At 45.1% G+C, this 26941-nt stretch overlaps 1 long non-coding RNA gene across 2 annotated transcripts; it reads right to left on the minus strand.

Annotated features, from left to right (window-relative positions):
* Positions 1-26941, minus strand: LOC119032116. Of its 2 annotated transcripts, XR_005078782.1 has the most exons (4): positions 26788-26941; positions 6746-7135; positions 6353-6534; positions 1-119 (listed from the first exon to the last, which is right to left on the minus strand). It is a non-coding gene; the product is annotated as an uncharacterized LOC119032116 (long non-coding RNA). The 2 variants fall into 2 exon arrangements; XR_005078781.1 differs by lacking the exon at positions 1-119 and having other exon boundaries at positions 5680-6534.

Raw genomic sequence — 26941 nt, forward strand, 5'->3', positions numbered from 1 at the left:
CTGCCAGAGTGAAGACTCACCGCACAAACATCTGTGTTTGCTTTGGTTTTTGTGTTATTTTGCTGCGAGAACTTGATGGTGAACCGCCATCCCTGAGATGAGCAGACGACAAGCTCCACCTAACACAAAAAAAACATGTAGTTATTGAGCGTGCGCACCCCAAACTCCAGTTGTTGACGTGTTGTGATCAAGACAAAAGTACATTTTCAACCGTTTCTTGTTGTCAGGTGTGTTTACGGTCGTCTATTTGAAACCTTTCAGATTTGTTTTCATCGGCTGTCTCTCTTGTTTCCCCTCAGATTCAGTTTATTATGTTGGTTTCTGCTGGTTCAGTACATGCAGTACCACTGCCGATCATTTCTCCCAGTCATGTCAACATATCTGACCTTTGATCATGTTTGTTCATTCCGAAACATCTTGGAAAAAAATGCAATAGTGCCTACGGAGGATTGCAGGTAGCATCAGTACAAAGTTGATGTCAAACAGAAAAGAAAAGAAACCTCAAGATTCTGGAGAGCGACAGTTGACTCTTGAGTCTCATTCCCAGGTCATTGATCGGTCATTCGGTTAGCGGTGGATCCCTGAGTGTCGGTATTTGCCGTCCTGAGAATAAGACACAATCATCTGTCCGTCCCCGGCTCACTGGATCATCAATAAATGCTGCTAATTGTTCCAGTACCACTGTGAGGGGAAGACCTCTTATAGTTTTAACGGCTGCTGACCACACAGTCATTGGTTGGACCGGGTGTCGGGTGGTTGGGTGTATTTGGAGAAATGAAAACGGAACAAGGACTGAACGTCACTGGATGAACCAGGACAGTGGACAAGAGTTTCCCAATAAACCTCGAATGCTGAATTGGGCTGGCGTGCAGTTTCAATGCTCAGGACGAGGACGCGTTAGAGACCTGTGAACATGAGAAACTGACAGTTCGCCAAATAAGCAAACTAGTCCCTGACTGGCACGAGTAAAAAGCACAACAGGCAGCTGCGCACATTGGAAACTATAATGAATAATAAATGACAGACCAACTATCCAGCACATGTTCTCCAAAATCCAACCGGAGCAGTGAGCACAAGTCGTTTCACAGCTCGTTCAGTCGACTATTGTGTATCCGGCCTAAAGTCAATGTTTGGAACTCTAACAATGGCGGTGGAAGTGCAGTTAAGCTCCTGGACTTCTTTAGAAAAAAATAAAATAAAATAAAAAAAGCCCTAACCTTCTGTTTGACAATGCAGAGGAGACCTGTATACACTCCACTGCTCCTCAAAGCAAAGACGACCGACTTCTTTCGAGGTATCAGAAGCTGCTTGCGCGAACGCAAATGTGAGCTTTGAGAAATGGACTGCTCGTAAATTGGAAGTTTTTCTCGTGCGTCAGTGTGTCTTCCCTGTTGACTCAAACCTGACTGAGGGGAGCTCATTCATATATTAAGAGTCAGGTGTCTTGGATGTGGTCATACTGTGAAATTCAATCAGAAGAATTATATTTGCAAAGAAAAAGAAAAAAAAAAAAAGACAAACGTCTTGCAACATTTAGTGGCTTGGGCTGCTTCTGTGTGTGTGTGTGTGTGTGTGTGTGTGTGTGTGTGTGTGTGTGGCCATATTTTCCTCTCTCTGCGGTCTGTTCATATTCTAATCAGTATGTTTCCTGCTTGCATTGATCAGGGCTTGATAACCACCACTCCTACATGGTGTCTCCTCAGCAGATGCCAGAGACAGATAGAGGGGCTGAAAGAAAGAAACCGAATGAGAAAGTAGAAGGCTGCACAGGATGAGAAAATGTATCTGTGAAACACGCGGCGCCGCCAACGCCTCTCAGATTCCTGTGTATTTTATCAGAACGCGGTGATAGTCGGATTGTTTCAGGTATTGGACTTCTGTTAAAATATCAGGGAGCGACCTTTCCGTAACTCATCCATTTCGTGTTTTTTGAATTGCGGATTTAAAGCCACGCTGCAGGAAGTTTCCTCCTCTGATGATGACGAGCTGAACAAACGGCTGCATTATTGTGTTTCAGTGTCTAACGACTGTGTCAGAGAGTAAGTTTGTTTAAAATGCTCGCAGGAAAAAAAACATTTTTTTTTTTTTCGTCTTGAGTGTTTTTTTTTAAAAAGGCAACATGAGAGCAAAGTTTGAATCACCAGCTCACAATGTTTTTGCTTCCTTCTTCTGTTCACTTGAGACCACACACACACCAGATACGAACAAAAGTCTTTAAGCAAAAGTCGATTTTTGTAAAATTCTGGCCTGAAAACTTTCTCTTCTGAGATGTAGCACAGGCCCCATTATTTTGTAAGTGCATCTTTAAGGACAAAATACGAGCTAATTTATTGCAAATGAGGAATTTCTGTATCAGTGGTCACATTTGACCTACCAGGTCAACATGCTGGCTTTTCTGTTCATTTAGAGAATCTGATCTCAGTAAGTTGAGTTGCGACTGTCACATCGTCCTCATTCACTCTGGACAAACATCAGAGACTGTACAGGAGCCAAATCTGTGCGAAAAGTAGTTTTTGGAGCATTTTTCTCTCCTGAAAATCCACACAAAACTATTTTGGCTTCCTTTCTCCAAACCTGTTCCGCTCATTTAGAGAATCTGATCTGAGTAACCTGCTGTTCGACTGTAAAATCAACCTCAGAGACGTCAAAATCATGAAAATCGAAACACAATTGCGACGAACTGGGGGGAGAACAGGAACCCCCCCCGAGTCTCGGCCTGCCTTTTTCTCTTTTTTTCTTCTGCAAAAAAAGGAAATGGAAAGTCAAAGAGCTTCAGCCCTTATCTGTTTCAGAGCTCGCTGCTGTGGGGCTTCATATGTATGTATGCTCATGTGAAGCCATTACATGGGGAGGCAGGCACGCTAACATCTCTGCTGTACCAGAACGGGCGACTGTGTAATACTCCGCACACCTCTTCCTGTTTCCTATCGATTTCAATCAGTTTGGGCTAACATGCATCCCGCACCTCCACAATCGCATCTGCGCTGTGTACACACGGAGGCTTACGTACGCTTTTTTTTTTTTTTTTACTTGAATGCATATCGGTTCCACGTAGGAGCCCCGGCATTAAAGTGTACACAAGCTGCTGCGCCGCCAACGCTGGGTGTCGTTTAATGAATCTAAACGACGAGGTTGATGCAAAGACAGACGCGACTTTCTTAGTGTAACGATTTGGAGACCCGACTTCAACGTGAGCGCCTGTTTAAAAACACGGCGGCATCACGTGTTTCCCGCTCAGACCGAGGTTTTGCATTTCCACGCCGCCTCGCTGCGCCCTTATCGAGAAAGAAAAAAATGCTAAAGATATTCCCACTTTTTTAACCTATCACTTTACATTTATTTCATTCAAACTGCAAAGTGTGTTTACATTTGCATTTTTTCTTTTTTTAAAGGTTCTTACCTCTTTCTCCCCCCTCCTCCCTCCCTCCCTCCCTCCCCCTCCTCTTCCCACCCTTCAATATTCGATTTCTTTTCAAGTGCAGTCACCTATTTCCTATCTTGCTAATACATTTTCCACATCTGTAAAGTTTATTTTTTGTAACTTTATTGGTTTCCCCCCGGTGAGTCAGGTAGAGGGGAAGGGAAGTCATTACAGCTTAGTCCTCCAGCCCTGCCCGCCTCCATCTACACAGGCAGGAGAAGAAGAAAAAAAAAAAAAAGTAGTGAATGTCGACAGCTATCTCTCATATTTCATCAGGACGCCGTCTTCTCTGGAGACTCCATTTGTGTAGTAAACATCTTAAAAAGGTTCCCTCGGCTCCCCTCTCCCTTTCTTCTCCCGCTATTTTATTTATTTATTCCCCCTCTCTCTCTCTCTCTCTCTCTCTCTCTCTCTCACCAGATTCAGCTCGTCTTATTTTTTAAACTGCTTGACTCCTAAAATACAGATATCACAGTTGGGGCCCCCGTGAGGTTCTCTCTTTTTTTTTTTTTTTTGAAAAATGAGCATATTACTTCCTACATCTCCCTTTCCTTATTTTTTTTCTTTTTTTTTTTTTTTGGTCACAATAAATATTTTCCATTTATATGCAAATTATTATCTACTGACCAAGGACGGATAAAAACTCCGTCTTGTTTTCATTGTGGCGGGCTGCAGAGCGTGCGAGTGTGAAGGCTGGGGAAGTGTCGGCGAGAAGCTGGGAGAGAGAGCAGCTCCTCATTTAAAGAGTAAATAATCTCCCATTGCATTCTATTATTTATACCCCTGGCTTGAAAGGGACTGTATTAACTTATAAGTTATAAGTAGTTAGAAGTTACTTACTTTAAACTGGGGGTGGGAGGGGAGGGGAGGCGGAGGAGGGGGGGGGGAGTAGAGAGCCGACGCTCTGCTTAGCTGACTTCCCCCCAAATTGCTGACATAATTACATGAATGTAATTTTTTATGACTCACAGAAAATCTTGGCATTTTCACTGAAGCAGATAATTAGACTTGGAATAAAGCAGGGGCGGAATAATTAATACATCAAAACTAGATGAACTTTTTCTAATTATTTTTATTTAATCTCCATTCTAATTATTGTTCTAGTCGGCTGAGCGAGATTGCCTTTCTCATTCAGGGTGTGAAATGCACCCGTAGCGCTCAATCCTCACCCAGTGAAATATCAACTAAGCGTGGAGACGGGAAATCACAGGGTGCTCCGCCGCTCCTCTTCCCCCTCGCTCTCCTCCTCTCTGATTGAACTGTAATTTAAATTTCTCCATTGCCAACAAACAATTTACATACACCTGCCAGACTCTTATTTATTTATTTCCCATCGCTACTTCCTCCTCCTCCCCTCCTCCCTCCTCACCTCCATCCTCCAACAAATGTATGGCAATCAATATTTTCTCCGGCTTTAAATGAGTTTGTTAATTAGCCTAATGTGGTTTGGATAGAGGTTGTGTTCCCCCCCTCCCTCCTTTACTATCTCTGCATTCAGGAGGAACATTTGCTTAAAAAATAACCAGAGGAAATAAAGTGTGTGTGTGTGTGTAAGTGTGTGTGTGTGTGTATAGTTGCTGACCACAGAGTAAATTTTCCCACTTATCTCTGGTGTCACTCTACCAAGAACCTGCCTCTGAAAAGGAATAGTACATCTGATAAGGGCACAGTTTAATGCTGATGTAAACATAATTAACACTCCCACACACACACACACACACACACCCAGAAACACACCAGCACAGAAAGTACAAAAAAAAAAAAAAAAATCTGCAAAACAAGCCTCCGTTCTTCGCGCTTTTTTGAAAGAATATAAAATAAAACATTAACCTTCGTACATCACTGTTAATTTTTAACTCACCAGCAGTTATTAACACATCTCGTTTTTGAATGTGGGCCAAATTATGCAAAAGCTGTTTTTATTTTATTTTTTTCCACGTTCTCTTTATACGTGTGCAGACGTTTCAGCAGCGCCTGGATCTGATGCTCAGATTGCGTTAAAAAAAAAAAAAGATGGAGAGAGTAGACTGGTGGAGGAGGACGAGGAGGAGGAGGAGGGTGGAGGGGGAGATTAGGAACTAATGCAAGTCAGCTAAATAAAATATAATAATAATAAAGAAGAATAAAAAAAAAACATTCATCACAAGCATGAAATTAAAATAATTCTTGTTCTCTCTCTATATCCACATTTCTTATTACAGTCTGTGTGTTCACTAGATTAAAATTGCCGCTTGATTAATACACAAAACAAGATCAGATTTAATTAACATCAGATTTAATTGAGGGCCCCCACAATTCTCTCCTCTCTCTCTCTCTTTCCGCACTCTGCAGTTCAGATAGAGACGATCGCGAGCGCCTATAATTAAACAAATGTAAATCTACCAGTGCCTTTCAAAAAAAAAAACAAAAAAAAACCAAACAAGAAAACAGATTGATGTTCATCCCATGCAGGCAAATCTCTCTCCTCATTTAAAACAAATATATTTAAAGTTATTATTATTCCCTTTATTATAGATTACAATTTTAAACAGAGAAATAATTTGGGGGAGTAATTTAATTAAAGGAGATAATAAGCGTCTGAATAAAAGAGCCAGTAATTCCTTCCCTCTATTTTTGTGACCCTGGTTGAATGAGATTTGATGACTGGTGTGTGTGTGTGTGTGTGTGTGTGTGTTTTAATTTGCCTTTTCGATCCTTTTTTTTCCCCTCAACGTCTATACGCAGACAAACCTTAATCTAGATTAACAGCCATCAGAATAAAAAAAAGGAAAACGACAGATAGAGAGAGAGAGAGAGAGAGAGAGAGAGAGAGAGAGAGAGAGAGAGAGAGAGAGAGAGAGCTCATATCCTGTTTAATGGAATCATATTTGCTCACACGCAGCCTCTGAAAAGCCTCTTAAAAAACTGCTCTATTTACACCGATTCACATACTTGAAAAACATTTGCTGTTAATTTTCGTCGGCCCGCGACGAGACGGTGCCGGCTTCCTCCTCCTCTTCTTCTTCTTCTTCTTCTTCTTCTCGTTGTGCGTTGAGCTACTGGGTTTCAGTGTGAGGGTGTCAGTCTTGTTTTATGTTGTCGTTCCGGCGCTGTGAAGGCCCAGTTTCTTATTTCTTGTTTGCAAGAGAGAGAGAGAGAGAGAGAGACAGAGAGAGAGAGAGTTGATATTCTGCCTGCGTTTAGTTGTGGTATCATGATCAGGCCAGATAGCATTCTGTTATCTGCTGTGTTGTATTATTTCTATGGGCCAATATTTTTTTTGGTATTATCAATGTAATCTGGAGTATCTGCTAGGTGTGTGTGTGTGTGTGTGTGTGTGTTTACCTCTGTTCCACTTGGTGGGACTCCATGTTGGAGGCAGGATGGAGGGTGAACCCGGGAGCTGCAGGTCTCCTCTAAGTACGTAGTGCCACCATGTGTCCGGCGGAGGAGCTGCAGGTGTTTTTGGTGCAGAGGCAGAAGAGGAGGGGAAAGAACCTCTCTTTTTCCTTTTTCCTTTGCAAACGTTTGAATGTTTTTGTTTTTTTTGTTTGTTTGCGTGTTTGTCGCCGAAGCCGTACGTGTCGGCCCGGAGGAATGCGAGATGTTGCACTCGGCAGACAAAACACGTTCTCTCTTGATCCTGCTCGACGTGGAGGCGACCTCGGGAGGATGCGGGCCGAGATGTTCTGCTCAGATGAGAAAGCTCAGACAGACCACGTGCAACGAGATGAGCTTTAAAACAGAACATTTTAGAAATTAGCACACTTACATTTAAAAAGTTTATTGTTTAAGCGCATCATCCACCTTTTGGAATTTCTCATCCGAAGCGCACTGTTTTTAGTTTTTGCTCAACTTTCTGTGAGCGTTTGAGCGTCCTGGCGGGGCGAGCTGCCTCCTGGCGCCACAGGGATGAAGGCTTCACGCTTGGCTTGAGATTACCTGTGCGGGCGCCCTGTGTGGCTTGTTTATGAATCAGCTTTTTTGTTCAAAAATCCCCCCCCCATCCTCCCCCACCACCCTCCTGCACTTGTGTCTTTTTAGGACAGAGGAAGGGAGAGGACGGAGGGGGGAGGAGCTTCCCGTCGGCCACACCTCGCCGCGAACCCCTCACCTGGACGTGACCCGCCGGAGGGTTGTTTATAAACCCGGTGGTTTATCTCCATGGCGATAAAGCCTCGCGCTGCGGCTGAGGAATGAAAACAGGTTGGCGGGGCCCAGACAGACAGGAGTCGAGGATGTAACGTAACACACGCAGCCCTCCGCCAGCTGAGCAGCCGAGCCACTGACCCGCATGACCGCCTCCAGAAACTCGGAATTAAAAAGAGAAATCCCCTCTAAGATCCTCTCACACTGCATCAGAGATACACTGCTGCCTTCCTGATGACCTCCACACACACACACACACACTCCATTTTATTCAGAGTGTTTTTATGCACTTCCAGTAAGAGAATGTGTTATAATCCTTAAATTATAAACACCAACAGGTTTTGCATTCTGGTGGATTTGGGGCTGACTGGTTGGGTTGGTGGGGTCACAAACTCTGTCTCTGTTGCATAATGGATTTCATAGTTGTGAGTAAAAACAAATGCACCCTGGGAGTTCTGAGATCTTTAACGTAAACGACTGGTTTGCAAAAAAGGATAAGCGGTGTCAGGCGGGGGAACTCCCGAAATGTACGAGTGCCGGTCACGTGTTTGTGAGTAACGATCGCACTTTTATTCACGCTGATTAAAAAGATGCAGTCATGTGACCTTCACTGAACTTTAGATCAGCTGTCCGTGCTTCTGCTTTAATCACTGTGGACTTCTCTTCCTGGTGCACTGAGCTCTAAACTCTGTCTGTGTCTTTTATTGTCAGAAGCGACTGTTTTCAGAGCGACACTGCGGCTCTGTGGCGTCTTTTAGAGAGTTTTTGGACGACAATGGAGGACTAATTGGTCCGAGGAATAACGTTTATCAGCACGCTGACTACGTTTCCTAGTTGATGGTCAGTTTCACAGAGACTATGTGCATCTTGTGATGAGGTCTGATAACAGTGTTGTGTCATTGTGAGCAGTGTGCAATGATTTTGTTGTCGTTCCGTCCGTGGAGAAGCATCTCTCCTCTGTGGGAGGTCGTTACTAGAATCCAGGGTCAGCAGAAGGTGTAGATAGTCTGAATGAAACTGACCTGAGACGACGATGAGAAAAACATCCTACACGATATAAAACAAACACAAGTAAAACTTTAATCTACCAAAATAAAAGCGCAGAAGTATCATCAGCATGTAGCTGATTGTTGTTTTATTCTGTTAAGCAGTTAATATACTGCAGTACATTTAATAAGATGTGTGTTCTGTATGTAAAAATCTTAAAAATAAATAATTACAACCAGCAAATTAATATAATTGCTACAACAAGGTTGATTAATGTGTCGACTCTGATGATCTGATTCGCTGTTCGGTCTGTAAACTCATAAAATAGTGAATAATATGTGCATCAGTGTTTCCCAAAGCTCGGGAGAGACGTCCTCTAAAGACATTCAGTGTTCAAGTTTTATGTGTTTTTTTCTTAGAAAATTACTCGGATTACAATTTTTCCAAAAAATTCATTTAAAAGTTGACATCTAGTCGATTAACTGTTGCAGTAAAACATCACAGAAGTATAAATATAAACTCTGAACACTTGACGTGACTGTCGCCACACCGGCTGATCTCACAGTTTACTGACTCTGCAGCAACAGATGATTATCTAAACAGTTTTATACAGTTTAAGGTTGTGTCATTTCTTATAATAACTGACTAACTTACCTGTCTTAATCACACCCTGACGACACACACACACACACACACACACACACACACAAGCATCTCAGGACAGCGAGTCCCCGTGAAAAGCCTCGGCGTGTTTACACAGGAGCACCATTGAGCTGGAACACTCAACTATTCCAAGCATGTGTTACATTCAAGTGCCGGGCCATTGTGCTGCTGGAGAGCGGCTGTTGTTCGAGTGACTAATGTAAGAATGACACGAGCCAAGTGGGCTTAACTTGAAGTAAAACCAAGTTCGCCGAACGCTCCCAACACTTGGCAGCGGGAGAGGCGGCGGAGAAATCATCGCGTTTGAATCGAGCAGGAGGAGGAAGATTGGATTGGAGCGAGGCCTTCCTCCTCCAACCGCCGCCGCCGCCATCACCATCACCATCACCATCACCATCCACCATCCACTCTTGTCTCTGCTGTATCATCCGTGGGCCCGATCCCAGCCGCCCCCAAACCGCCGGTTCAATTACCCATCATGCCCTTGACCTTGGAGGTCAGCTTGCTTTGGAGGATGAAGCCTTAGATGTCCGCAGAGAGAAATAGAAAGTGAAAGAGAGGGAGGGGGAAGGAGGGATTGAGAGTTAGAAGGGGGTGAGGTGGAGAGATGGATTGTGGGGAAGGGGTGAGGTGGAGAGATGGAGGGCGAGGGATAGTGTGTGTGTGTGTGTGTGTGTGTGTGTGTGTGTGAGCGAGAGAGAGAGAGAGAGGGAGAGGGGAGAGAGAGAGAGAGGCCTCAGCCCTGCTCTCTCTTATCTCTCCAGCTTGGTGGAGTTTTAAATTATTCATTCCCTGCTGCTCCCGCCGACTTACACATCTCCATCACACGGCTGCCCGCATCCGCCCGGGGAACAGGCGGTCGCCACGGCAACCTTATCGCAGATCGCAGATTTCGGCTCCAGAAATGAAATAAAAGAGGAAATTGGCTGTATTAGCATAAGAGGAGTCAGCCCGGAGTTGAATACACACATCACCCCTCCACCACCACCACCACCACCACCACCACCTCCTCCCGTCCTCCCACCACCACCTCCCCCCCAAAAGCTCACAGCAACACCCCGCCCCTGCCTCCTCTCCTTATCAGCGCTGTCTGATCGCTGCTCTCCCTTTCTATATTTTTTTTTTTCTAATTCCACTCCCCACCACCACCTCCTCCACCGCCACTGCCTCCGATGCCGCTGCCGCCGCCGCCGCCACCAACTCGCCCTCCAACCGCACGCCCCATCCCTCTCCCTCCGCCGCCGTCGTCGCTCTTTGTTCCTCCTTGTGCTCGGAGAAGAATGGGGCGAGTGGGTGGGAGGGAAAAATAGATGTGGTCACCGCGACCTCTGACCTTTTCAGAGGGGAGTAAACAATAAGCAATAACCTGGGAGACGTGACTGTGGCAGCGCCGCCGCCACTGACTGACAGCACACTTTATTTCCTGTCCAATAGGACCTTTTTTTCGCGCTCCCCCCCCCACCTCATCATTTTATTATTGGTGGGGTTTTCTTTTTGTCCGTCTTTCATTCTCGCTCCACTCCGCCGGGATCTACCATCTCAATTTTTAAGAGTGCCGGCCGCCCGTTTTCTGATGCTGACCTTAAAAAAAGAAAGGTCTGAGATATTTGTTTGGCTTTCAGGTGAATGGATGTAACTTCCAGGCGCTGCGAGGGCCCTCGCAGTGTAATCACTCTTTGCAAAAAGAAGGGAGCCTGGGTCCACATTAACATCCTCCGTCAATACATAATCTCCCATAGCTATCTGCAGCCCTCCATCAATGTGAAGCCACAAAGGCCGGGGCACAAAGCAAACTCTTTAGGAGACACCCATAAATGTGTTTCTCCCCTTTAGCGCCGATTCTGCTGCCACTTAGCCACTCGCTAACAAGTCGTACCCATTCCTCCCCCTTCTATCTCTCCCCCCTTTCTCCCTCCTTTCCCCAACCCTTCCTTCCCCTAATTGAAGTTAAACAGCTGAGAAATAGCAACCATGTCCCCCCCAGATGGTTATAAATGTCAACATACTCTCCCACTTAGACTGACACTTCCCTGGGGAACAGTGCGTCTGCAACTGTGTGTTTGTTATGGTAATCATCTTCCTCCCGCTCACATCTTTTGTGCAAATCAGATCAGTGGAGGGGAGGTTGGGGAGGGGGCAATAAGGCACAATGACGCCCACCGCGCTCGCTGGTGGCATTCTCTATTATCGTCACCATCATTGCGGCAACTTACTTAAATGTTATTTTAAAAAGACGGCTGTGTTTTCTGTTAGTCCTCACCGCTCACAGATGGAAGGAAAAGAAGCATGACTGAATCGATGAGGGATTAACAGCAGCGTCACTTTGTTCGCTCGCTCGGCCTCCCCCTCACTTTCTGACTGTTCTTTTCTCCTCTGCTGATCTGAGCGTGTGGCGGCATCAGAAGTTCCAGCTTCATCAGAGGGTTTGTGGCAGCGATCTGCTCCGACCCGGTTTTTTAACCCTTTCTGTCAAACCCCATGATGACCACATTAATTCACAACTAGAGCCAAAAGTTTGGGGTTAAAGACAGACATTTGTGCTACTTCAATACCTTTGACCTGTAATCTAGACCTCAGTACTCGATTACTGGATTAGCAAGACCATATTTCAGAATGGGTAACATATTCTGAGTTAAAAACACTGAATTTAAAGTTATTTAACGCTTGTAGTTTCAAATTTTGTCAAAGATTTTAACCTGTGCACAAAAACATCCTCACTGATTCTGCAGCTTGGTGTCTGGATGTTTTCTTTTTACCCAACGGGCGCATTTTTGATCGAAATGTACCGATACCGGCCCAGTATCATGAGAAAAATGTCCATATATGTGGCTTTTTGTGCCCCATGTTTAGATTTGTTGTTGGGTGGCAAACTCTACAAGCAGTAGCAATTATTATAGCTGCAAAAGACGGAGTGAGGAGGGAGAAAAGTCAGTATGGGGACGGGTGGTTGTGTTAAACAAGCAAAGGACTTTACTTCAGGAAGCTGCTCTTTGTGTCCAGTGCAAGGTCTGTAAACTTACAAAAATGTTATGTGACGTAGGTACAAAGTACTTTGCCAAGGTAGTTCTACTAATCAGATCAAACCTTCGTTCAGGATCACTGCTCTAGAGATATTGGCTTGTGCCTTCATGCTCTGTTAACAGTTAAAGCCAAACCAACAATGAGTTCAACAGACAATAAACAAACGTAATGAATAATCTTTCTGAATCAAATAGAGCAGCTCTTTGAGTCTGTGGTAAAGTGGCCGTGCAGCGATTAGTACTGTAATGCAGTGATAACGCTCTGCTGTGTCTCCGATGTTCGTCTATCAAGACTTTGTTGTCTTTTATTATTTACATTCCCATGAGTGACTGTCTGATCGAAGGGCTCGTGTTATCAAGAAATAAAACAATATCATGCCCATTATATCAGGAGTGGACAGCGCCGACGGGTTTATATCCGGACTAATAACGGGCCAAAAATGGACAAAAACCATTGCATCACTCTGTCCCGAAGGAACTAATCAGATGCGTAGGAGTCTAATCTGATGCATTTCTCCCACACTGAGGGCTCCGTCCCATCAGACACAACAACGCTGTAGAGGGAAAAATGTGGAGGACGAGGACGGGGACAGCCAAGCTTCATCACACTCACACCGTCCACCTCCTACATCCCCCCAACAACAAGCCAAAATGAACAGGAACAGGCTGTGTGTGGATGGTGGGCTTTAGTTTAAATACACAGTTAATGGGGAACAAACAAAACAAGAACTGTAGTCGACACCATCTAACGATCTTATCTATTCATTCGAGTCCAAAACTGAGCTTCTGAAGATCTCAAATTATAGAGGAAGTAGCTCCTTCTGCCGCGAAGCAAACCAGCTGTCTCTATTCTACCCCCTTTTGTTCATCCATTCATCTGCCTCATCACAAGCGCCTTAATATGTGAACAATCCTGATTGCTTCTCCAGGCGTTATCTCCTGAAAGGCTTCTTTCCCTTTCGTCCTGCTCTCTAATTCCCGAAACCCTCCTCCTGTGTTTCCCCACTTCGTAGCATCGGGCCTGTTTATTCCCCAAGCTCTTAATCTGTTTTAAGTGGTGAATACTTTGGAACAGTGACGAAAAAGGCCTTAACACGAAGACAGCCCAGGCATCCTGCGCCATGCTGCTATCCTTGGTGGTCTTCTAAAGCTCCCTCTCCCTCGGTTTCTCCATGTGATTGTGCCTGGTATGGTTGGAGGCTCATCGCAGCCTACATGTGATTTCACATGGGCTATAGAGACACTTAGCGCCTGTGGCTCTGTCCCTCCCACACACAGTCTGCTAGGAAGAGCTGTACCACTCACAATCCGATGTGTAGGTTTGCTGAGAAGCGCCTGTAGTGATGACAGTGTGTCTGTGTATGGAGAGTGTGTGTTTGTGGAGAAAGGGAGAGTGTGTGCTCGCTTGTAAAGTGCGCGTGTGCAACTTCGATGCCAAGACCACACATCCAGAACTGTTTTTTTTCTGGAATCGCACACATAGGAATACACAGGATGTCAGCCAATGGTTTGGTAATAGTAAGTGACAGGGTGAGACGGGAGACAATGATGATCCCTCACCGTCCTAAAATGGATCGGTGCTGCCCCCCCCACACCCCGGTCCAACCCCTCCGTCCCACGCCTGTCCCTGCTCCCTGGCCCTGAGCAGATAACCGCGGCGGGACGGGGAACGAATCCCAGAGGTGCGTCCCGTAACGGCGATGCTCCGCTGTCGCCGAGGGAGTGTGGGCGCAGTGGGGCTGATACCCCAGTGGTTTGTGGGTAGCTGCGTCACACTCGGTTCCAGCCCTCGGGGGTCGAGGCATAAGGGGCCGCTGTCTTTTCTTGTCCGGTCGGACAGAGTTGGTCACAGCGGATTTCCTGAGCAGGCTGAGGAGCCGTACACGGTCCCACACCATGTTACAGACTGTGGGACAGCAGCCATTTGTAGTCCTGTTTGGATGGGCGTCAGTGTGCGGTGGGCTTGTGATATGGACATTGGAACAAAGGGGATTGAGACAAGTGTCAACAAAAACAACAACTACAGCCCAGCCTGTGTTCGATTTGATGTGGTTCCCTTCGGGCTAAAGCAAGTGCTTTAATTCTTACAGCATCAAGGAACAAAGCCCGACCAAGATGTCAGATGTAAAGTTTTCTGAAACAAGAACCTTGAAACCCACAGAGACACTTTTGATGCAAGTTGCTGATGGCAGGTTTTATTATCTTTAAATCTGACTAATTAGAATAACCAATTATCCCCCTATACCTATAGATTTTATCTTGAAATATGGAATCAGAAATTCAAAATGGCTGGGGGGGAATAGGAGATGCACCAATTACCTCAGTACCTGTTGGTGCACAACATCCACTGGACGTCACTATACTTTTCTTTTTACCCGACTGGTTTTCTAAGAATTAAAGGATTTATTCAACTATTCTTACATCATTTTTGTACCGTAGACACATTCATCTGTGTAACTACTTCAAAAATAAAAAAAAAGTTATTGGCACAAATGCAATAATTCCAAAACGAAACGGATTAGTGGTAGTTTAAAACAGGCAGACCTAATGTCACAAACTTATTCTAAACTACAGCCTAACAGGTGATAGAGTCCGTGGAGTTTGTTTAAAGGGATAAAAACCAAACCCGTGAACTAGAAGGGGTAAAAGTTCTCCAGGAAAAAAACACTGAAAGACCTAAAACTGACCAGACCTGGAGCTCAGATGTTTATTAGGCACCCAATGCTGCGATCATAATACAAGATTCTCATAAATACAAATAACATACGCACCGTGCTTCACTGTAAGGTGAGGCGCTTGGTGATGTATGGACCTACGAGTGTGTATGTGTTTTTTTACGGTTGTGTGTGAGTGGTCGGGTGTTGAAACAAACAAGCGAGCAGGGCCCATAAATCGTGGCACTATCAGTGGTCCGGTCTCGGCCACCCTTGTGTTCTTTTATTGAATGTTATTGTAGCTGGACGGCCCCTTGGTAGATATTTCCTGGTAAGAAATCAAGATCAAATCCGAAGGGTTGGGGAAGGAGGTGGGTGGGTGAGGAGAGAAGATGAGAGGAGAGGAGAGGAGAGGAGAGGAGGAGGACGGTGAGGGAACAATGACTGATGGACATTGGAGGAGAGGGGAAGAAGAGGGGATAAGAGCTGGAGTGGGTGGCCACTGGCACCGGTTTAAAGCGCCGGCGACGAGTGAGTGGCGATATTCAACTTCAGCTGAAAGCTGGGGGTGTGAGAAGAGATGTGACGTGGATTTAGGATCATCCTACGACGGAGGATGGAGACAATCTCACTATCGTTGTCTGATTGGTCCAGATGAGGGTGTTTATTGTGCTTCCTTTTTTTTTTTCTTCCTTTGGACAGTGTAGGAGTAAGAAAACAGGAGAGATCCAATTTATCACAACTTTCTATGAGTTACATCCAACCTGGGAGATTATAAAAAGATGCAAATGTATTATTGTAATGATGTAAGTGTGTTAGTAGGTCTGTGACAAACTGAGAAATCAGTGGGTGGGATTTCTTTTGAATACTGATATGTTTTTTCTATGATCTTTGGGGGAGTTGGAAACTTTTGACTTCTGGGTATTTGCTCGTGTTTTGTTTCACGTCTCTCATGTGGAACGAATGTGTGATGAGATGAGGAGCCGAACCAGATTTAAAGGTTTGTACCCACGAGTGTTCACAGTGGTGTCACTGGGTACCGCGTGAGAACGACAATTCATTTTTTCCCTCAAGGTTTATGGACAAAAAAAGGCCAGTTTTTAGATTTGATAACCCCAAATTGGTAAGTATCAGACCAACATCCAATGGAGGTCGGTCTCGGAGAACACAAGGGGGCCCTGGGCTGTAATGCCTATGGGCCCCTGGTAGCCATGATGGTACCAAACAGCCTGATTCTACAACTTTATGATATTTGATATTTCTTGTATTGTATTTTCTTTTATGCTAAAGACAACCTAACACGTTCCCATCCCATTTGTAGCCAAGATGAAATGAAAATGGTAAGAGGAGGGAAAGCGATAAAATAGTTGTCAAGTAGGGAGCTAAAAGTCAAATCAAATGTTTCTTCGTTTTTGTTGAGAGTCCTCTGAAACCCCCTCGATCCACTGTTACAAGAACTCTGTGAGTAAATCTCACTTTAGACACCCTCACTGTCTTCTCCTCGGTACCTTTCCATATGCACAGAATATAATACATTTGTCAGTAAGCCCGAGTGCATCTAGACGTAGGCGTGATTTGTTGGACTTCCCTGTGGCCTTCTCTCTCCTTGCCTTTAATTGCTGTGGGGATCACAGGGCGGCAGGGACAGAATGGACTCCAGAGATTGTGGTTCCACCGCTGCTTCCCAAACTGGCTTTTCTCCCCATGCACCCGCTCGCCAAGCACTCCCAAATTCCCCCATTTGCCACCCTCTCACCCCACACCTCGCCTGGGTAATGGAATCAAAAACAAGCGCCTCTCTCCAAAGATAGACGCTCATTTCCAAGAAGAGACTGGGTCGACTCTGACACTCTTTAGCAGGGAGTTATAAAGCGTGGGGGTGGTTTTGAATTGGTTGAAAAAAAAAAAAAAAATTACACCGTTCGTCTACAAGTCACATCCGGTCGTCTTACTTCTCGTATCCTCAGCTTTCCTTTAACCTCCTTTCAAATGTCCTCTACTCCTATCTGTTTTCGTGTCATCTCCCTTTCCTTTCCTTTCCTTTCCTTTCCTTTCCACTGGATTTGTGTCCTTTCCACTTGTCACCACTTATTTCCCCCACTGGCTTCCTTTTCCATCTGTTTCTGCTGGCTTCCTTTCCTTTTCTATCTTTTCCTTTCCTTTCCTTCCCTTTCCATTGGCTTCCATTTCTCTGCGATCCTTTCCATTGGCTTCCTATCTTTTCCTTTGGACTCTTCCTTCCCCTGGCGTCAGTTTCTTTACACTGGCTTCCTTTTCCTTTTCCTCTAACTTCCTTTCCTTTCTGATGACCTCTTTTCCTTCCCCTCTCCTTTCCGCTATCCTTATTATCCTCCGTTTCTTTTCTGCCAATCTCTTTCTCCTTTTTGCTGGCATCCTTTCCTTTCTGTTGGCTTCCTTTCCTTTCTTTTTTCCTTTCTGCTGGCATCCTCTCTTCCTTTCCTAATCTCAGCCGAGCACTGGGAGCAGATAAGGCTTATTTAGTGTTTGAAGTTTGCCCTCCATCCTACTGGCACTAGAACATCTCCTACCAGGCCAAGGTAGATGAGGACAGCAGATACATGGCAGGAAGCTTTTTGTGTATGGAGGATTTGATCTCATCCTGATTCCAAACACTGAAACACACTCATACCCAGAGCCACTCTCCGATCAGAGATGCACTACTCTTGGCCCATAGGGCCGGCAAGGTGAAGTGTCGGAGTAGTTTGACTGCAGATTTATTACAGAAGTGGTCATCTTTGGGACGATCTTAGCCTGAATGGATTCTGTTTACAAGCAGCATTAAGCATCATAGTTTATGTTCAATGAATTAAATAACTTGCTGGTGTGACCGTACCACGGAGAATTAACAGCTTAGCCTGCAGTTATTCAAAAGCTTTCAGGAACTTTCAGTACATTTCTGTGGTTATTGGCTCAACACCCAACAAGTGTAGATGTGTAATTCTTTTTCTTTGAGCACAACAAATACAGAGCTGTGCTTAACACTAAATACTTCTTACAGTACATATCTGCGTTCATTGTTACGCAGCGACCTCTGTTGGCTGTAGTAAACGTGATGGGAGCAAAGGAGGAAGTCAGGTGATGTATGGTGGAGGTCGGAGGTTGAAACCTACACAAACACAGACATTTCACATAATAGACCAGTGTTTGTATCTTTTGTGATTTATTTGAACTTAAATACGTATGTTTATTTACGAAACGTACTTAAAGTTGTGTGCAAACGACCTTTTTTAACCCAAAGTGTCAATATGACCCAACCCAACTTCAATCCGCCAGTAACCGCTGAGTCATCGACCACAACAACAAACTGTGGCCTTTTCACAAAGCTAACCAGATGCTAATGTTTTATGTGAAATAGCAGTTACTAAATGCAACTCCTGTTCTATGAGTGCATGTTCCTGGCTGGTATGGTCCAACGATTACAACTGTTAGAAAATGGCCTACTCTGTTATAGTATGAGCATGTGTTGGTAGAAAAAGTAAAGATCCAAGACTTACCTGAATGTTGCAGCTATTGTTGGTCAGTAATGTGCGCTAATTATTGCGCTAGCTGCTTGTTAAACCATGGTTGTCTGAATTCTAGTCGACACATGATAACCGGAAGATCAAGTGCATAAATATGAGAGCTCTGCAGTTGTTAGAAAGCCTCTACATCTGAGCTGAGCTAGCAGGTCTATCTTCATAACTGTAAACACCGTTACATTAAAAGATATTTATGCTGATTTTATCCAAAATATCCGTAGGCTGGTGTTATCAGCTCCGAAAAACCTGTATCTTTGCAACCCTAACTTGACCCCATATAGGTTTTAAGATGCACACAGGAGAGGAAAGAAGCAGCTGCTCTGGTTATTGTGATTAGAGCAGTGCTTTAGTGATTTGGCAAGATGCTCTGGTGATAAACAAGTGATTATGTACATGATCCACTCCAGCCATCCCCTCCATCATCTCCCTTCTCCCTCCCCCCCCAAAAAAAGCCAACATGTTGGATCCGTGTCTCCCTCCGAGTCTGCGATTGTGATGCCGTGATTCATCGGAGGCTCTGGAGAGAGACTACCTCGGGGAGGTCTACACGGATAAGCATTTAAAAACACTAATCTCCCAAATCACGAATGCTCGCAGATAACCGTCTGCTTGGGCAGTGATCAGCGTGGAGATTATGGATGTGATCTGGATCTGATCACTCCCGGTGATATCAGATGGGTGTTAGAAATAGATTTGGGAAGTTCTGCTCCAAAACTGAAATTATCCAGCTTGTGTGAAAAAAGTCTCACTGAGTAGAAAAGCCAGAGAACACTGTCCCACCCAAACAAACAGACATGCCTTCGATACAACTTGTGTTCGCTGCCTCGAAAGCAACTCAGCTCCTTCGACGAGACAGTGAGGAGGAGCTTTCTCTGACAATAATGGCTGAATGTTGTGTTCAATGTCGCCATCTTCAAGGATTTGCTAGTACTTGAAGTTGAAGTTTGTGGGTAAAATCATGCGAGGGACAATCTCAAGCACATTTTTTCCCCACAGTTAGCCAATAAAACTGTTTCGCTCATGTGTTTTAATTCATATTTTAGTTATTGTTACTGTGTTCCTTCCTTTTCTCTGCACCACCAGAACAACCCCCACACTGTTGCTGTGTTCAATAGTCCATGAAAACCTCCATCGGACCAGTTGAATGCCAAAGGAACCTGAGAGGAAAGGAAAAAAAAAAGAAACTTCTTGCTGTGAGGACTAACCACTGAGCCAACATGCTGCCACATTACATGCTCATGTGTTTTCTGTGTATGTTGTCATTTATAATTCATGTCAAAAGGAGACTGCCCTCGAAAGAGGCGGTGCAATATAGTACAAGGATGATGTTTAGCTACCAAATTGACTAAAAAGCCATGTTATTTTTGGACAAAAACATGAATTGCGGCTTTCCCTTTTAAAGGGCCGGTGCAAAATTACATCAGTTTGATGTAATTTAGTTTGGTCTATGCTTTGATTTGTGCCATAAAGGCTCGTGTCAGGTGGGGAAATTGATTTTAGCTCTGGTTTTTTTCTCCCCTACATGCTCGATTCTGTCATTTTCTCAGCCCGTCTTTTCTGCCGTTGGGTCACGCCGCGCCGCCGCTCTGATCCGTACCGTCGGTGGATGCAGGCGCCTTGTTTCGCTCGGGCCTCGGGTGAAGCGCCAGCCAAGCGAAGGCTTCCAAAAAGGCCCTTTTCTCATCTTTCTACCTGAGCGTGGCGTAACCGCCGCACAGACAAAACACCACATCCAAAGCTGATCAACATCAAAGCCGCCATCTCGTCTCTGTTCCCCGCCATCGCTCCTTTCACACACCTTCACCCGACTGTTCCCGCGTCCTCTCCCTGACCTTGTACCACCGCTTTTATCCACTGATTATCAACGGCCGTGGCTGTTTTACCCCCCTCATCCTCTTTCTCTTTGCCCATCCCTCCTTTGCTCTCAGTGTGTGGGCCGCTGCTCAACAGGAGGTCGTCCACAGGTAACCGAGCGGAGCAGCGCCGCAATGCTAATGCACGGGGAGAGAGAAAGAAGAAAGAGGAGGGAAAAAGTAGAAGATGTGGGGGGGGGGGTAGGATTAGGGTGGGGGTGTCGAGGGGGTGGAGGGGGTCCAGCAACACCACCATCGCCGTCATCGGAGCCTTAATCAAGCCCAGTTACATCTCAAACCAGCCTTGAATGTTTGCCGCTCGTAATAATGTGCACCTTCTGTCTAATTTGGCCATTATTCAGGCCTGTCAGACTGCAATTATTTAGAGCTTATCTCTCTCGCACACGAAATGACGCGTTTGTCACGCTTTTGGTCCATGCACAAACACACACACACACACACACACACACCCACACATACACACACACACAAGGGCAAGGCGCTTTAGAAATTCCATTGATGACTGCCTGCGATAGTACCGGTGCCCCCGTTTCACCCACCACTCCTGCTCCCCCCCTCGTCATTACTGCATTGATTACCTTGGTTCGGCTTATCATCTGCACATATTCAATCTCATCAAGAGAAGCCACACACACACACGCACGAACGCAACACACACACTCGCTTCCATATTGTTTACGCGTAGATGGAGATTGCATTGTTGTTTATCCCCCCGAGTTTGTTTATTCTATTGGCTGATTTGTGTTTAGTAATGTCATCTATCCCCCCACCCCCCCCCCCCCCCCCCCCCCACCACCACCACCACCACCACCACCACCCCCAGACTTGGAGCCAAGCAGTGGAGAGAGAAGAAGAAGAAGAAGAAGAGGAAGAAGAGGAAAAGAAAAAAAAAAGGAAAGAAAAAGAAAAAGGAAACACAATCTCTCCATTCAGATTGGCTGAGAATAGGATGCATGAGATTGGGTTTCTATGATCTTTTGTGAGCCGTAATTTGATGCCACGCAAAGTGTTTAGCGGAACAAATATAGAAGCGTTGTTAAATTATATCATAAATTAGTGATCAGGAGGAGGAAGCGGCGGAGGGAGGGAGCCGGGGAGATATGTATGTATTTACCGCAGTGATTGGGTTACATTCGCCGTAACAAACAAGAGCAATGTTCCACATAGCTCCCTCTTTTTTTTTCTTTTTTTTTTCGCTTATTGACATCCCAATTTAGTTAGTGTTATTTGGAGAACAAGCCAGCCATGTAATACACAATAAAAGTTGGAGTAATGATGTTTTTTTTTTCTTTTTTAGGCAATAAAAAGCCGATGGATGTGGCCGTCATTAAAGCCGTCCTCACAATTGCAAAACAATTCTTATCAACGTGGGGGAGAGAGAGAGAGCGCCGCGCTTTCCGAAGGGGATGAGGAAATGAGGCGGCGAGCGAAAAAACTAGCCATCAGATAGTGCGCCTCCTTAATTCTCTCATCCCCTGTTAAATAATATCATTATCATTGCCTAATGACGATGGTGCAGCAGTGCTTATGGAATAAGCCGATTAGGACAGAGACAAACAGCATGGGGCCAGGAAGCACGGCGAGGCCATTTACCACTTCATACAGGACAAATGAGTGTGTCCCAACCATCTTTCCTCCTCTCACTCCCTTTTTTTTCCCCTACTTTTCAATCTCCCATCCACACACACACACACACACACACACACACACACACACACACACACCACTTCCATCTATTTCATTTCTTTTTTTTTTTTTTTCCACCAGGTCATCATGAAGTATTTGATTTCCTCTCCTCCCTCCTCTGCCTCCTTCCCTCTCTCACTCTCCCTCTCTCTCTCTCTCCATTCCACCTCCTTCCTCCTCCTCCTCCTCCTCCTCCGCCGCCCCTTTCTCCTTTGTGCGGAGGTAATCGTAGATGCAAAGGGAAAGGGGGCCGCGGGGCTCTTATCAGCCCATAACATCTGTTGGCGTGTCAGGTGATGAGATGGAGCGCTCGCGGCCTGCCGGCGGCCCGGACGGCTCCTTTAATGCAGAGAGGGGAGTGTGCAAACAAACAGCGGCTGATAGGGTCTATGCTTGTCACAATCGCTCAGGACCGTGATCTATCTTCCCCCTGCCTCCTCGCTCTCCCTTTTCTTTCCCCTCTCTCCCTCTCTGTCTCCATCTTCTCCCACTCGAGTGGCCTCGCGTTCTCCTTCTTCTTCACTTTCCCCCCCAAAGACCTTTTTCCTCTCCCCCCGTTTTTAATTTTTTTTTTTTTTTTTAAATCAAATCCCCCCCCCACCACGCTGTCGTTCATTATGTCTCATGATTATGGATGGTGATCAGGTTGTTGTAATGGTTTTCGGGAGCCTGCAAACAGAGAGAGGAGGAAAGGGGAAGTGGATGTCCGACAGCGAGATGCAAGCAGATAAGATTGGTCAGCGAGGACCATCAGCGGAGACTTACAGTGCCGTTATCAGGAGCCGTGCATGCTCAAAGAAAATGTTTTAGGGCGCCTTATCAACATGCTCATTTCCACAATCATCAGCGGCATCAACAGCACCAGCACCATCACTGGGAGCACTGTCATTATCATCATCATCATCATCATCATATCCATCATCATCACCGTCATTATTAACAGTATTGGCATTGTGACGAAGAAAAACCATCAGGATCATTATCGTCATTATCGGGGTCGAGCATTTTCCCGTCATTTCTGCTGGAAGCCCGAGACTCTGGATCCTGAAACGCGAGAGGTGACACCTGGCATCTGGTTCGGTTTGCTTTATTGACAACCTTCCAACATGCAAGCAAAAGAGATTCTGTCGAGATAATAAACACCTCGGATTGTTATCCCTCATGTTTAAATAGTCCAAGCGTTGTTAGCGGAGAAGACGTGTGTGAAAATAAAAGCTGAAGGACGAGAACATTCAACACACATGAACACACAGACATAAAACAGACATCACACAATAAAAAACAAACCATTTTTACTACTTCATGTGGGTGACGCCAATATTGATATCTGCCATTATATCAGAATCACTGCACTGATACCTCAAGTGTGTTTTTTCTTGCACATGTGACAAAGACATTTAATAGACGCAGGGACATTTCACAGTTTAACGATAGATATTATGTCTAAAATGACATCAATGACGGAAACTTCACCAGGAATTCTGTGATGGGCCAATATCAGCCAACCGATATATACACGTCGGGCATTTATGCAAATATCAAAGTCTGGAAAAAACATTTTGTAGGTCTGATTATTTAAGGCTTCATGAGAGGAATGAACATCCCGTTTATAAAAGTACTGCATGGTTGTCTCGACTTATATCAATTTTAACAAATGAAACTTTGGATGCTCTTCTTACTGACTGACAGGATTATTGTGTATTTAATGTAACATCAGACTATGATGTGTTCATATTGTGCAATGCTCCTTTAAAGCATGTGAAACAACTGAACTAAGAAACAGATTTTGTTGTGGACACATCGGACAGTGTGGATAGCCGACACACGGCGGCTCCACTGGTTACACAAAGAAGCCTGATTGTATGGAAGCTTATGAGAAAACGATCCGACTTCCTTACAGTAAAAACACATGACTGGCCTGACTTTACTGTACAGCCAGAACCGGCTCCCTGATTATTCTCATCCTTCCGTTCGATTTCTAAACCTGTTATCCCGTTCAGGGTCGCGAGGGGATCTGGAGCCTATCCCAGCATGCAATGCGTGGGAGGCAGGGTAACACTCTGCTCACTCGCACCTACGGGCAATCGAGCGTCATTTATTCACCTAACAAACATGTCAAAGCCGTCCCATCAGGCCTCTCTGCCGCATTGAATGCGAGCCCGATAACCTCTGGAGTTGACGAGTCGGTGCAATCCAGAATATATTAAAGAAAGAATATTTTCACATGAATGAACGATTGGAAAAAGGAGTCCAGTGTGGGTTGATCTTGCTGGTCTTGAAACAAAAAACACGTTGATGGTCTCAAAACGGCCAAACGGTCAAGATCAGCTCGAACCGTGTCGCGTTTTTAGCGTGTTAAGTTGCAAAGAACTGATATGAAACTCAACATCATCATTTCAAAACAAAGCGATAAAACCTGAATCAAACAGGAACTTTAACCAGCAGCCGGCAGAAACCCGCCTGCAGGCGAAGCAGGATTTTTTTTTCCTCTCCACGTCTAAGTGCTTCTGCAGGGGGAACTACGTCAGCCCCGGTGCCGAACTGTACTGCTCCTTCTGAAGCTACACAACTATAATGTCATTGTCAGATGGCTTGTGGCAGCAGGATCAATAGTTAGTAATTCCTTGGCTGGGGGTCTGAGAGTCGTCGCCCTGCTCTCTCTCCGTCTGTCTGTCCCCCCCTCCGAGCTAGAATGTCCTCTAATGGAGCAGGCCAGATCTAATCACTGCAGTAATTGAAGTTTACTTTGAAGCTTTCAATCTAGGAGAATATTTAAAGACAAAGCCACCATGAAACACTATCTACTGTCCCAGGCCTGATGCGATCTGGATCTCGTGGCCTCTTCAATAATAGATGAGAGTCTCAAACATACTTTTATCCCTTTCCTTTCGTCGCATGTTTTGCGCATTCGATTTTTTTTTTTTCCCTTCACTTAATTCAACAGTCAAGGATCGGACCACTGTGAGCCGTTTGAAGGCCGACGCTGGTGCAAATGCTGCGGCGCTTCTGATGCTTTTATGCCTCTATGAAGTGTGTGTGCAAAATGAGAGGATCAGAATCTGGTCAGGCGGATGGTTGAATCGTGAACGATGTGATGAACATACAGTATTTTACACGTCAGGGTTGGTGAGGACGCTGCTGCGGATCGGAACAGAAAAAAATACCCCTTTTTAATTTCTAATCGAGAAGCGTAGATACAGTCCTAATCACACCTGAGGCTCGATGTAATCAGTGCAGACATCAGTGCAATTACCTGACAATTAAATGAAGACAGATGACATTGAATGCAGTATCATTAGTTTGAAAGGCGCAGAAAAAAACCCCCACTGCGGTAGAGTCGTTGTGTAACGCTGCTCCGGTGACGCCGCAGACGCTTGTCTTTGACCGTCAAAGCCAAAAATATAAAGAGCATTTTTTTTTTTTTTGCAAACAAATTGTAAGAATTAACCAAAATAAACCTTTACAGATACAATCATAACCTTCAACATCGACATCTCTCAGTGCCTTCAGATGTGCCAGCGCCTAATATCTTTGGATGGAGGCTTGGACGGATGGAGCAAAGAACCAAACACACACGGAACAACCTAAAAACTAAAATGAGCGCAGCCACCACAAGAACATACAGTAACTGCAATACAAACACACACAAGGAGAGATCAGCAGCAGCAGCATGAAACAATCAGCAGATAGCAAAACTTCGACCACATGCAGAACTGTAAGTCGACAGTAAATCTCCCAGAAGTCTGTGCAGCAGTATAACAACTAGCTGCTAAGATTGTTAGCACATGAAGCGTCACACCAAGCTTTTAACTGAGAGGTTTCAGACACATTTCACCATCTGCCAACGCAGAATAAGCCATCCAGTCAGCAACTAATTCTTTCATTTATTCAAGTTATTTCAAGTTATTTCAGTTTAGCCACCAGCTAAAGCTAATTAGCCAGCTCTAGATGCTAATTAAAAGCCAAAATATAGTCAGACAGTTAAAGGTGCAATATGAACATGGCCACCGTCAAATTAATTCTTGAAAAAAACAAAACAAATATATCATCAAAAGCAACTTGTAACTGCTGCTAACTGTAGCTGCTGTTAGCTAAGTTAGCTCTGCAGCTAGCAGTGGTTGGTTAACAGGAAGCAGGAAGCTAACAGGCATCCACAAATACAAAAAGGTCAAATCATCACAATTAGCATCCAGGCGGAAATTAGCAGGAAGTAGATCTCAAACAACAGACGGCATCAGAAAATCCACAGCAGAGCATCAACACGTACCTTGATTTAGCAAAGCAAACCTCAGGCTTGATGTGAACACGTAAGGCCGAGACCTCAAGTAGCATCGATGAGCAGCATGTGTGAGCACATGGTCGGTGTAGCAGCAGCAGCAGCAGCGTAGAGGACGAGGTACGTGTTGTGAACGTGTCCACGCTGAGGTTCCCATGAAACAACTGTACGTAGGAGCGGCGCGCCAGACGCCAGCCGCATTTCCAACCCACCACAAACTGCTGCACAACCAATTCACCTCATTATCCTACACTCATACCACTCCAACGTGGAGATGATTCATATTTTCACCGGCATGTAAATCGATAGCTCGGAGGCCTCAAAAAATTGCACACAGCAAAAACCATGAGGGAAATAATCTCAGACGCTATGAGGATCCAGACTTTAGTGCCAACGTAGTGAGATGAAAAGCTCATATTAACAGCAGGCAAACAGCACGACGAGGCGAGGAGAGCGATCAGATGTCTGAGACAAAGCAGCGTCAGCAGAAAACAACAACAGCAACAACAACAGAGATGTGAAGTTAAATCAGCTCCTACTCTGCCGGAGTGAAGCGCAGATCCGGGGACCTCTGTGGGGAAACATCCAGACGGCCAGCAGCAGGACGGGAGAGTCTCATGTGGTTCCTGCTGTTACATGTTTCCAGATTCACCAGTGCTCATGGACATGCTAGCTCCATGGCACCCAGGCTGA

The sequence above is a fragment of the Acanthopagrus latus genome, chromosome 14 (assembly GCF_904848185.1).
Source record: "Acanthopagrus latus isolate v.2019 chromosome 14, fAcaLat1.1, whole genome shotgun sequence".
In the NCBI taxonomy this organism is placed as follows: Eukaryota; Metazoa; Chordata; class Actinopteri; order Spariformes; family Sparidae; genus Acanthopagrus; species Acanthopagrus latus.